This window comes from Beta vulgaris, chromosome 3 (genome assembly GCF_026745355.1).
Source record: "Beta vulgaris subsp. vulgaris cultivar EL10 chromosome 3, EL10.2, whole genome shotgun sequence".
NCBI classification, from domain to species: Eukaryota; Viridiplantae; Streptophyta; class Magnoliopsida; order Caryophyllales; family Amaranthaceae; genus Beta; species Beta vulgaris.
This window is the reverse complement of record NC_079204.1, coordinates 8,628,602-8,642,239: the sequence shown is the minus strand read 5'-3', so window position 1 is coordinate 8,642,239 and position 13,638 is coordinate 8,628,602.

Here is a 13,638-nt window from a genome sequence, read left to right as displayed (position 1 = left end):
TGGGACAAACTAAAAAAATAAAAGGAGCAATATATTTTAAGTTCTTTTGGACACAATTTAAATTTAGTTCAGCTAGTTTCCTACAAAGTTTATATTAAATTCAGGTCAGTTCATCTTACTTCAATAGTTTCTTCCACAATATAATTGAAATGAAAAGTGAAAGTTTAACCATAAATCCAATAAAAACACCATTATTTAGTATTTCAAAATTAAATATCATAAGGTCTTATAGTTATATCTCATTAAAAGATTTACATAAGTAATTAGATACCTAACCTTTTTATTATAGTTATAAGAGATTATTGTAGACATAAACTCTTGCTTCAATTCCTTGTAGAAAGTCAAACTATTGCTTTCATTCTAAAATTTTAATTGTTTATTGTTCAAAATATCATGCAAATTACTTATCATGTCATTACGTCAATTTTTCCTAACTAGGCAAAAAATACGAAAAGTAACAAATCGAGACATCTCCCGGAACACTCACTAGCTATATAATAATCTAATCCAGCCTGCCAATGCAGATAACCTACTAGAGGATTTATGAAAAATGAGGATCTTCAAGTTATGTAAAAATTATAATTTTCTAAACATTGTAAGGAATGAAAGGCTTTGTTTATAAAAAAGAAAAAGAAAAAAGAAAGTTATGTTAAAGTGAGGATCTTTGTAAAATGAGGATTTATGATGCATGAAAATTTCCTTTTTCTTCAATTAACTTAATCAATTATAAACTTAAATCTTAATTAAGCATGAGGATTTGCAGGTTGCTCAAGACCTCAACTCCTCCAAGCCACGCACAAGTAAAACTTATTTCTTTCAGCACTAAATGGCTTCTAAACCACCTAGGACACCAACAACTCCATCATATACTTGATTGCTTTCGAGAATGTGGAATAGCATCAATATGAGAAATCAGTGCCAACCTGCATAAAGTTCTATTTCCGCTACCACACCTGTCAAAGAAAAGGTCACTTGTTTTTGCATGACGTAATATATCTGCAGATCATACGAAGTGATCATATGTCTAATTTTTTGGTCCCCTTTCGGAAACTTTGTGGTAAAATGAATTTTTTGTGGGATGCTCTCAGACAGGGTCACTAACCCAGAGGCCCAACAAGTCCCCGAAACCCCCCTTCCCAGTATTGAAATTTATGTTTCCACCAAGATTTGAACCTTGGTCTTCCATGTGGGATATAGGAAGCCATACAATTAGACCTAAGGATCCTTGGTGATGTATGTATACAAGTCATAGTAGCTTTTACAAGCAAAATATCTTTGAATTCATATTCCAATTCGTATCCAAGCATATTGGCACTAGACTCAGAAGCCAGATTAGTTCGTTCCTTCTATAATTACACACACAATTTAACAATTAGCATGTTAAGATGGCTGAAATTGCAGCTTTCCAGTCAAAAAAAGAAGAAAAAACGAACATTGCAGCTTCATGTGATCATGTCGTATGTATGGCTACCTAACCAAATCCAGCCTGCGAATATGGACAACTTACTCGATCCTTCAAAAGACAACTTAAATTATCACATGACTCAACCCCAATCTCCATTCATAATAGTAGCACTAAACATGCGCCAAATCCAATATAAACAAATATGCACACACTTCCTTCCATTCATAATACTACCAACCTACACCAAACATAAGGTATAACTAAAGTTATTTAACCTGTTATATCTCAGTGTATTGCCATATTGAATGATCACAATTCACACACATACAAGTATACAATTGTACAAGTGTTGTCAATAATAAAAGTAACAGTATGATAATCCTTTCTTTCCTTGAAGTTTATTTAACAGTGATTAAACAACTTCATGGGACACTAGCCATTTACTTAAATGTATAAAGCAGTCTAGCCCACAACCACAACGTATCAACACCATTAATTCCGAATTCAGATGCAAAAAGCTCGAACCATCTCTCTCTCTCTTCTAGTAGTATCATCTATGAGACTTAAAGAATATCTGTGATATTATCAAGTAGAAGGGCCTCATCATATTCTTATTATTGCTAATTAATAATGTTTGGGGAAGATAGAAACCTTACTACATTCGCCATTCCCACCTAGTTGGGAAGATATATAGAAGTTCATGGAATCATCTAATACAACCTTACTTCATCTGCAGAAAATCCAGATAAAAACCAACATATACACCAGACTTAAAATTGAACAAAAACCAAAAAAAAAAAACAGAACTGGAATGTTTCAGATGCAGTAGCAACAACGATGCAATAGACAAATTAAACCATTGACCTCTCTAAACATATAAATATTCTTCACGAAAAGCAAATAATAATAATTGTCCCGAAAATAAAATAGTGAAAAAAAAAAAAAAAAATACAATCAATTGTTCAATACGAGATCCACTCTAATAGTGAGGGAGCTCCACCCATGTTGGTGGGGTGATATCATCGTATCGAGATGGACCTTTATAAATTGTTTCAACCTTCCTCCCTTCTTTCAAGCAAAATATGCCCAATTCTTTCCCCCCTTGATGTTGTGGATTATTGCAGTAATAGCACTCGTAGTTATCATCTGTAAAATAAATTGAATTAGGTCTGCAACCACGTCTACATTGATCCAACGCTGCATCACTCTCAACATCGACAAAGAAAGTAGAGTTGTAACCTACAAATAAGGCCCTATTTCCTATATCGTGGATAAGTTTGGTTGTGCCATCATCAACATTAAACTCAATTAACTGGAACGATTTAGTCCAATACCTTCCAGGATTATCATTATCATTATACATGTCGCCGATGTCAGGCTCATCATCATAGGACAACTCCTTATGTACAATCAACAATGTGTCTTGGTTGGAGACCACTATGTAAAAAAACTGAGGTATCTCACGTGTAAAACCTTGAGATTTAAAATCCGCAACTATCCGAGGTAGTCGGTTTGAGAGCTCATCTCCGAAAGCAATAACTTGTGAGCGATGATTAATGCCATAAAATTCTCCCCTAAAAAAACAAACGTCTTTCAATCGGATTGAACCTAAAACCTGTATTAGGCTGAATCCAAAGTTGTTGGCCTGGTCTCCAAAATGCGATACGTTTAGCCATATCGAAAATCATGGCAACCTGGAAATCAGAGGAGTGTCTCGCACTAGTAGAGAATATAAATTTGTGAAACTGATACGAATACATTCGGTTATTCCATATATCGCCGTCTACAAAGGAAAGGAGTGGCATACTTGGTGGTTTGATGAGAGTGGTAGTGAAAGGATTAAAAAAAGTAATAAGGGCTTGTTTCCTAGTGACACTAATGAGCCATCCTTTAGAAGAGAAGAACCTGCGGTGATCGTGCGCGAGGTCGTTCTCTAATCGGGGAAAATCAATCTTAATAAACATGCGTTTGTATAGGTTGTAAAATCGGCGATATGAAGTGGTGGGTGAATCAGCGAGCATCAACCATGGAAGTTGGATGTTTTTGGAAGGGCAGAAATTGGTATAATTAATATCCCGTGTTTCAGATCTCCACAAAGAACAAACCTTTGAGAAACTTTCAATATCTTCTATATTATCAAGATGCTCAACAGCAATTTTTCTAGCAATTCCGGAAGGAATATCACTCATGACTGCCATTGATTGATGAAGTATGAACTTATGAGAGATGACTTCTGAGTTATGAACGAGTATAATGAATAAGTAATAACGTAAGTGAAACATTAATTTATACTTGATAGAGGATGAGTTTTGTCTTGCTACTTAGAAACTCTTTAGGATTTCTTTCCGAGTAATATTAGGGATAATAAAGGAATATATCACATTCCTTATTTACGGCCCATCTTTACTTTATGTTTATTACTCATTGTATATTGGGCCTACAGCCTTTTTCTTTACTTGTTAGGTTTACTCTATGATTGTGTATATACTACTCCTTCCGTCTCATAATATAAGTCCTGATTCTGTTTTTACGCGGGAATTAATGTTAAATGGAATCTTGTTTTATTTGAATAAAAAAAATTATTTTAATTGAAAAATACTTACATTATGATGACTTTTTGACAAAAAATAATAGCTATCATTTAATGTTGCATGGTTTAATGTGTAGAGGAGTTCAATGGGGTAGAAGGTTCCATTTTGTCATTAATTAATAATGGTGCATTGAAAGCTGAAATTATGATGACATTTTAGGAATTAAACTATTTTCATGAGAGTATTTTGGACATAATTATTGATTGAAAATAGAAATAAAACTTATATTTTGGGACACCTTATAAGAAAACATGACTTATATTATGGGACGGAGGGAGTATATAATATTCTTCTCTCTTTCTTAGGTTAAGGTTGCATTATTCATTTTCACTCATTAATGCTTCAGCTCAAATATCCATAATATATCATTGAATAGGAAGAAGCGGTAAAAAAGGAAACGCGTCTGTTTATTTAATAAACGTTGTAGATTTTATTATAGTGCAATCTAGCTCAGCAGAAAGCATGTCCTATTCTTTGTATTCTTTAGTTAAAAGTCGCCGGTTCGATACCCCCTATTCCCTTATATAATACTAGTTTTTTTTTATCTAAAATTATGTCAATCTAGTTTATCTAAAATTATGTCAATTATAAAATTATGTCAATCTAGTTTGTCAAGTTACTAATGGTATTACATATTCCATTTTTGACCTACTCATATGGCAAGTTTCAATTATTCTCGTTTTTCAATATTTTATAAAAAGAAAAATATTGTTTTAAATTAGGAAAAATTGTTTTAAATAAGTCAACCTTTGCGTGGTATTCCAATTTCAGGTCTAACTTTTGATTATTCCTAGTCAAGTTAGGCTTGTAGGGCTATTTTCTTCTATTGAGTTTTAACCTGTTTGTGACCTATTTAACAGGTTACATGTGCCACGTGTTGCCAAATGACTGGTTTGCAATTTTTTTTTATTTTCTCACTAATCCCCTCCTCCTGCCATCTTTCTCTTCCCTCTTCCTTAGACCACCCCCACCCACCCCCCAACCCCTCCCCTCCCCTCCCCTGCACCCCCATCAACAACGTCCCCCACCCCCACTCTTCCCCTCCCCTGCCCCTGTTTCCTTTCCATCAGCAGCACCCCCACCCCAACTCCCACCCTTCGCCTCCCCCGACCACGCACCTCCGCCCCCACCCTTCCTCCTCCCCACGCAACTCCGCCCCTCCCCCCATCATACTCTCGCCGGCGCATTCGTCTTTGTCCTCCTCCCTCACTTTCGCCGGAAGTCCGCAGCCGCGTAGTCCTTCAGATCAGCCGCATCGGTTTCTTTCTGTGGCAGAAACGAGAGGGGGGAGACGCGAGATTCAATTCGAGGGGTAAGATGGTGGATGCGCAGTCGGAGGGGTGATGGAGGGGAAGCGATTTTCCGGCGACGGAGGGGGGGCGCGAGATTCGAAGGGGGAAGGGGAGGGAGAGACATTTTCCGGCAAGGGAGGGGAGGTGTGGGATTCGAAGGAGGATGGGGAGGGGGAGAGATTTTCCGGCAGGGGAGGGGGAGGAGGAGCCGCGGGATTCGAAGGGGGACGGGGAGGGGGAGCCATTTTCCGGCAGGAGACGGGGTGGCGCAGGATTCGAAGGGGGAAAGGGAGGGGGTGGTTGGGCTGTTGTTGTTGTGGGTGGGGTAGGGATGGTGTTATTGTGGGTTAATGGGTGGTTTTCATTTTTTGGGTGGGTTAATGGGTGGGTTTTCAGTTTTGGGTGGGTTAATGGGTGGGTTTTTAGTTTTGGGTGGGTTAATGGGTGGGTTAATTAGTAAATTTTTTTATTTACCAATTTATCAGGTTACCGGTCATTTAACCTAATTAAAGTTAATGGTGCTACAAAGTTGACTTGACTAGGAATAATCAAAAGTTAGACTTGAAATTGGAAGACCACGCAAAGGTTGACTTAATTAAAATAATTTTTCCTTTAAATTATTAGAGGTTATTTTAGTCACTTCAAAAGAGGACACCACACCTCCTCCCTTGGCTTATATAATAGAGATAGATACAGTTGAAACTAATGAATATGGTTTCTTTTTCATTTTGTTCCCATTTTTCTTGCTTAAGCAATCAAATAATCATGAGTTACAAGTTTACATTGTTTACTATATCGATTTCTTGATTTATTGATCAGGTATTTGTATGATATGGGATGAAAAGTTTGTTAAAATGAAAAGGAGAAATGTTCATATATTTTAAAAAAATTATATGCGCATTATAAACTAAATGTGCAAATATTAATGTTTGAAATGGTAGAATTTAATACGTTACTTTATAAACAAAATTCTTGACGTAGATCATTATCACTCAAACTAACATATAAAGAACTAATTAATGTATATTCGCTGTTAACTAGTCATTTAAGTGTGCTAGTTGTTCAAGTATCGTAATTTGTTTCATCATTTCATATCATATTAATTAGTTTTAACTTTTAACACTTAATTGATAAGTTGATTTAATGAATTTTTTTCAATAATTGGTACTCTTCTTAGTTTTGTATAACTTTGTAGTTTATTACAAGAAATTGATAGTCTTTTTATTGCATGAATCAATTAGATTTTTTTTTATAATGACATAATCAAGAATAAAAGTTCTGATAAGTATAATTGTTAAAAGTTTCCCTTTTCTTTAAATTATTGTAACTCCTAATTTTGAAACTTAATTTGGGATTTATATTCGAACTACTCCGAAGTCCGAACCCACGTGGGTCAATTCCTGGATCCGCCACTGCATAATATAAAACACAAATATTATTGTATCATCTCCTACGAACCATAAAACTCTAACTTGTTTGAATAAACTTTTTTCTACTCTCCTAGAACCAGTTATTCTTACTCTATAATCTATTTGCATTTATCTTATTTTCAAGATTATCTTATAAAATATGAGAAATTCCTACTAATATATTATCACGTTTCGGTTAAAAATTTATACTTTTATCATTCTAGTTTGAGTTTGAACTCTGATAAAGATGGAAGTTTTCTTTGTCGGTATGCTTTTTAGGGTGCATTCTCTTCACCTAAATAACCCTTAACTTATCTAAACTGAACTTACTGGACCTGAACTGAAATTATTTGACATGAACTGAACTTATTAAACCTGATTGGACTTGATTGAACCTTATTTTAACTTATTGAACCTGATTGAAACTTCTTGACCTGACAGAAACTTATTAGACCTTATTGGACCTGATTGAAACTTATTAGACCTTATTGGACTTATTAGACCTTATTGGACTTGATTGAAACTTATTTGACCTTATTAGACAAAAAAATTGATGATTTATAACATAAATATTACCCTCTAACGTAAATACTACCCCACAAAATTTATCAAGACATAATAATTATTAAAATTTATCCTTTAAAAAAATAATTATTAATTATCTCTTATGATAAATAATTTAACAAAAAAAATATACTATTTATATATTGCCTATACACAACCTTCACCACTAATATATCTAATAGTCTTGTTAATAGTAATATGAATAACAAAAAATAGACAATAATACAAGTATAATACTATACATTGTGGTACTTTAATTAAAAAAATTAATAATAACATAATCAGCTAATAAAAATATGAATTAGAAAATAATAGACTATAATACAAACATTTAATAAAATAATAGACAATAATTAGGTATAATACGATGTAATCATTGTGGTACTTCATTAAAATCTAATAATAACATAATAAGCTCATAGTGATATTAATAATAAAATAATGAAAAATAATACAAATATTTATTGATCATTGACTATTTGGATCTTATTGAAATTTATTGGACCTGATTAGATCTAAATGGAACTTATTGTACCTGATTGAAACTTATTAGACCTGATTGGAACTTATTGCACATGATTGGACCTTATTGAACCTGATTGAAACTTATTACCCTCATTGGACCTGATTGAATGAAACTTATCTTAACTTAACCGAACTTATCTGAACTTAACTGAACTTATTGGACCTGAAACTTAATTTATTTAGATGAAGAGGACGCATCCTTATTATGGATAAAGTTATGGTACTTGTTACCTTAGTTGTTTAAAGTGTGTCATTTGTTTGCTTTTGTGATTTGTCATCTCAACTCTTGTAATGACTTGGACTTAATTTAAAGGTCATATATCTTGAAATGTTCTGATGATCCAATAAACAAGTCTTCGGTTAACTACTTTTTTTTACCATTTTGACTAATTAGTTATATCAGGGAGTAAGTTTTCTGTAATCTACTACCTCCGTTTCCTAAAGATCTTCCTTTTTACTATTACTATATATACCAATGAGAATTAATTTGTGTGGGTTGTGGGGTGGGTAAAGTAGGAGAGAGAAAGGGGTTAAGATAAATGAACAAATAAAAAGAGGTTAAAGTAGGAGAGAGAAAGGGAGTAAAATTAAATTAATAATGTAATGGTGGACCATATAATAGGGACATGAGAGAGTAAAAAGGGAAAAAAATCCAAATACGGAATAAAGTAAAAGAGGGAAGATCTTTTGGAAACACACTTAAACGGAAAGAGGAAAAATCTTTACGAAACGGAGGGAGTATAGAACAATATTTAGAGAATTTATTGGGAGGACGGGTTTGTAATTAAAATTCCATGGAAGTTCTTCAAACACCTGATTTTTTTTTTGCTTCATTTGATTTCTGCACACATCACTGCGAAAATGGTTTTTTGTTAAGATTTTGTCAAGTTGTGTTGTGTTCTCATTCATCATCAAAAGTATTTATATAATCTAGAGGACGGAGTCCTGATGCTATGCAAATTAGGCATAATCATATTTATCTATAATATAATAGGAATAAAAGTCCTAACACTCTCCCTCAAGTTGGAACGTGCAAATTGCAAACGACCAACTTGGACAACAAAAATTCAAGTTGAGTCTTATCTGCCAACTGGAATTTAGTGGAAACATATGACGGACTCACTAGTCCTTCTGTCACAGCATCACGAACAAAATGACAGTCAACCTCAATATGTTTCGTACGTCCATGAAACACCGGATTCTTGGCAATATACAATGCAGATTGACTATCACAATATAATCTTATCCCTGCAGGATGCTGAACTCCAAAATGATCACCTAGTAGCTACTTTGACCACTTTAATTCATAAACTATAGTAGCCATAGAAAAAGATATTCTGCCTCTGCAGACGATCGAGATACTATAGGCTGCTTTTTAGTCTTCCAGGAAACAGGAGAACATCGCAACAATACAAACCACTCACTCAGGGATCTCCGAGTAATAGGACAAGTAGCCCAATCAGAATCATACCACCCTTCAAGGTGGAGAGCACTACCAGAACAAAATAATATTCCATGTCCTGGATTTTTCTTCAAATATATAACCACTCTCATAGCGGCCTTCGAATGAACAACTTTAGGAGCGTGCATAAACTGTGACATGAACAGAATATGCAACATCAGGTCTAGTAACAGCAAGGTAAATCAACCTGCCCATCAACCTGCGATATTTCTCTACATCATCAAACAAAGAAACATCAGCCAAAGCGAGTTGATGGTGCGTCACTAGTAGAAAAATGCAAATTTGCATCGCCGGATCTGCGTCGGACATTTAAGAAGTCGACGCAGATGGATCATTTGCGTCGGATCTGTCTCCCGTCCGATGCAAATTTCAAGTGATGTGCGTCGGACATTGCCCCCATTATCCGATGCAAATAACTAATGCAACTAGCGGGAAAATAATTTGCATTGTATACTGATACACATGCGATGCAAATGTTGAAGGAACAAAAGTTGTTTTGGGCCATAGACACGACGCAAATAATCTTCGCAAAACGATTGCATCGTTTATTCATTCAATGCGACGCAGATGAGTTGTCTCCCACTACCCCGGTACACTTTATTTTCCCCAAACCCTACAAAATTTACTCCATCGCCGCACACTACACCTCATTCTCTCTCTTGACCCAACTCCCCTTATCTCTCCTCTCTCCCTCTCTCTCCTTCTCTCTCCTTTCTCTCCCATCTTTCTTCAAATACTGAATTCATCTCAATGATTGCGCCGGAAATAATATTCACCGGGATTTCATGGTTTACATTGGTGCTTGTCGTCGGTGTACGTTGGTGTTTGCTTGATTCGTTCTTTCATCTCAAGTGTAATTTTTGTTTTTTTGGCTTTCATTTGAGTTTGATGTGGGTTTGCTTTGATTTTTCTGATAATCTTCGTTTCGGTATTTGCAGTTTTTGTATTATTTTTTCTGATCTAGGTAACTTTGTTAATTTTTGGTTGAGATTAAACGGTAAATTCGTCCACCTTCGAAGCCATTTTATTTCTCCTTTTTCTCTTTTACGAGCACTATTGAAGCTACTAGCAATGTTTTTCATCGGTTTCTCGTCAATTGAAGGACATATCGAAGCTACATTGTTTCTCGTTGGTGAAGATCTCGTCGGTGATGAAGAAGTTGACGGTGTTTCTTGGGATTGTTTTAGGGTTCATTACAGATTTAAGGTTATGTTTATAAGTTTTTTCCCAAATTTTATTGTTAATCGATCGATTCAGATCTGATTTTTTTTGTTCAATATTTCATTTCGTTTTATTCTTGTATTTTGATTTTAATATTCATTGTTTCTTGCATGTAGTTCTTCTATTTCAAATATTATTATTCTTCTTTATTTCGTTCATTTGAATGTCAAAATTGCAAACTCAATTTGGTGTTATTGATGAATTGTTGGGATGATTGGTTTTTATTTTTTTTTTCCATAAAAATACAGATTTTTTGTCGCATGTATTGACAAGATTCGACGCACATGCGTCAGATGTGGACATGAGTCCGACGCAGATAAATTGTTGGGATGAGATTTTATTATTATTATTTTGATAATACACCATTTGCATCGCATGTACTAACAGTAGCTAACGCAAAAGCCCAAATTTGCGTCGCATGTGGACATGGGTCCAACGCAAATAGCTAACCAACTGCGTCGTGTCGTTGTCCGACGCAGATCATGTATCTTGATCTGCGTCGAGGCCTATGCCGTTGGACCCATGTCCGACGCAAATGGGCACCTAGCTCGCATCCGACGCAAATCGTCTATTTTGTACTAGTGTGTTGCTCCATAGGAAACTCTGCTTGCTTGGCACCCAATAAGTGCGCCTCAGATATGATATCCAAGGCATATTTTCGTTGACTCATAAATATTCCATACGGTCCCCTGGCAATTTCAAGACCTAGAAAATATTTCAACACACCTAAACCTTCATTTCAAAACACTTTCCAAGGTAAGCTTTGAAAATTATGTTATGAAATATGAGAAATTCCTTGTTAGAAAATATTGTATAATAAGGACTTTCCTTATATTAGGTGTCTTCCTATTATTTTTATGTGGGTTAGGATTCTCTTTCCTTCACTATATAAGACTATTGTAATATATATATGTATATATATGTATATATATATATATATATATATACATTATATATATTATTATATACATACATATATATATATATATACATACATATATATATATATATACATATATATATACATATATACATATATATATACATATACATATATATATATATATATACATACATATATATATATACATACATATATATATGTACATACATATATATATGTATATATATATATATATATGTATATATATATATATATATATATATATATATATTATTTGGCCATCAATGAAAAAAACACAAATTTAACCTAAATATATTTTACATGATATCGGAGCAAGGTTTATCTTTTTGCTCTCAAATATTATAACCCATGGCTGGCAACAGTGACGCCACTCCACCGCCACCTCCGGCACAGCAGCTGCATCTCAACATAGCTTCTCCATTCTACCTAGGCGAGGGGGATAGGCCAGGGTGATAAATTCAATCCAGGCACGGGGGATAGACCAGGTGATTTTATCACCCCTACACGACTTAATTTTGATTACGAATGGTCTGCCGACATTCGTCTCGCACTAGAAGCACACCGCAAGTACGGGTTTTTAGGTGTCACGATCATGGATGCAACGCCCCTCTTCACCTCTTCTGACTAGAATACTGTCAACGCTATGTTTGTTTCCTAGATTCTGAATACTATTGATCCCGAGGTCAAAGGTGCGTCAACTAAATATCGCAAGGCTAACACTACAAAAAAACGCTCATATAGCGACGAAATTTTAGAAACGGATTTGAACCTGTTTCTAATTTAGAGATGGAAAATCAATAATCCATTTCTAAAAAAATATAAAGACGGATTTTAAATTCCGTTCCTAAATTAGAGATAGATTTTAAAATCTTAGAGACGGATTTTAAAATCCGTCCCTAAGCTAGAGACAAAATTTAAAATCCGCCCCTAAGTGAGAGACGGTATTTCAAATCCATTTCCGGTGTGTTTTTCCAGTTTTTCCAGACTTGTCGAAAAAGTTAGATCTAATTTAGAGACGGAATTTGAAATTCTGTCTCTAGTTTAGAGACGAATTTTTGAATTCTGTCTTAATGCGTCTCAAATTTAGGGACGAATTTTTGTGATTTCACTAGGAGCACTACAAGAGGGGGGCTGAATTGTAGTGTGGAACTTATTGCCCAAATAATGCGGAATTTAAAACATAAGCAATAAGGAACTGAAAGTGCAAGAGAGATTTTTACGTGGAAACTTCTTGTCTCAATACAAGAAGAAAAACCACGACCTACTCAGGATTTAAACTCTTCACTATAATAGGAAATCTCCTATGATTCAACCTATTACATACTCAAGTTCCACTAAGAACTCCAACTCTCTCACAATCTCCACTCTATACTCTAGACTTAACTCTAAGTCTTTCAAGAGTTCCCACAACTCTTTACAAAAGGTTTACTCAAACCCTTCACCCCTAGATAGACTTCACCCTAAGTCTACGCATACACAATAAGAACTTACTCAAGTTCCTTACTCGAACTTACTCAAGTTCCTAACTCGAACTTGATACAAGAATTCACTCAAACCCTTTACCAAGTTCCCATTAAAAGAGTTCACTCAAACCCTTAAACCCCAAACTCAAATACAGACGCTTGATAATTTGGTTTAACTCTAGTATATAGAAACTGAATAACTGTAAAGGAACATGGCACTCGTAGGAACTTGAAACTCAAAGGAACTGACTCAAACAAGGAATAGAAAATATATTTCTTTTATAACGCTATTCCTTAAGCCAAACTTATGGAATGACAAAAGTCTAACACTATGGAAAGACACCAGTCAGACAATTTGAAACTCAATTGAACTTGTATATTTATAGTAGTCTTTTAGAATGAACGTGGGATTAATCATGTGTTAGTGGTTAAACCATTATCCCATGATGTTCCTTACACGAAGGAACACGTTCCTTATCATGTCCCATGATCCCATGATCTTGTAACACCCCCACGACTCCTCCTTTTATAAACTAGGAGAAATTGCGGGAGTTGTTATGCCACGTATGATAATACGTAAGGCTAATCAGATAATAAGCGGAAGTCTTTTAAAATAAACTGAAAATACTTTAATACAACGGAAATAAGAAAGTATGTAATTGAATTACAAACTCCGAGACTATCCCATACTAGTCCCATTTCAAAAGTCAAACCTTGACCCCATTGGTCAAGTAAAGTCAAATATAAAATTCAAGATAACTTAAATAAAAAGTACTCGTGT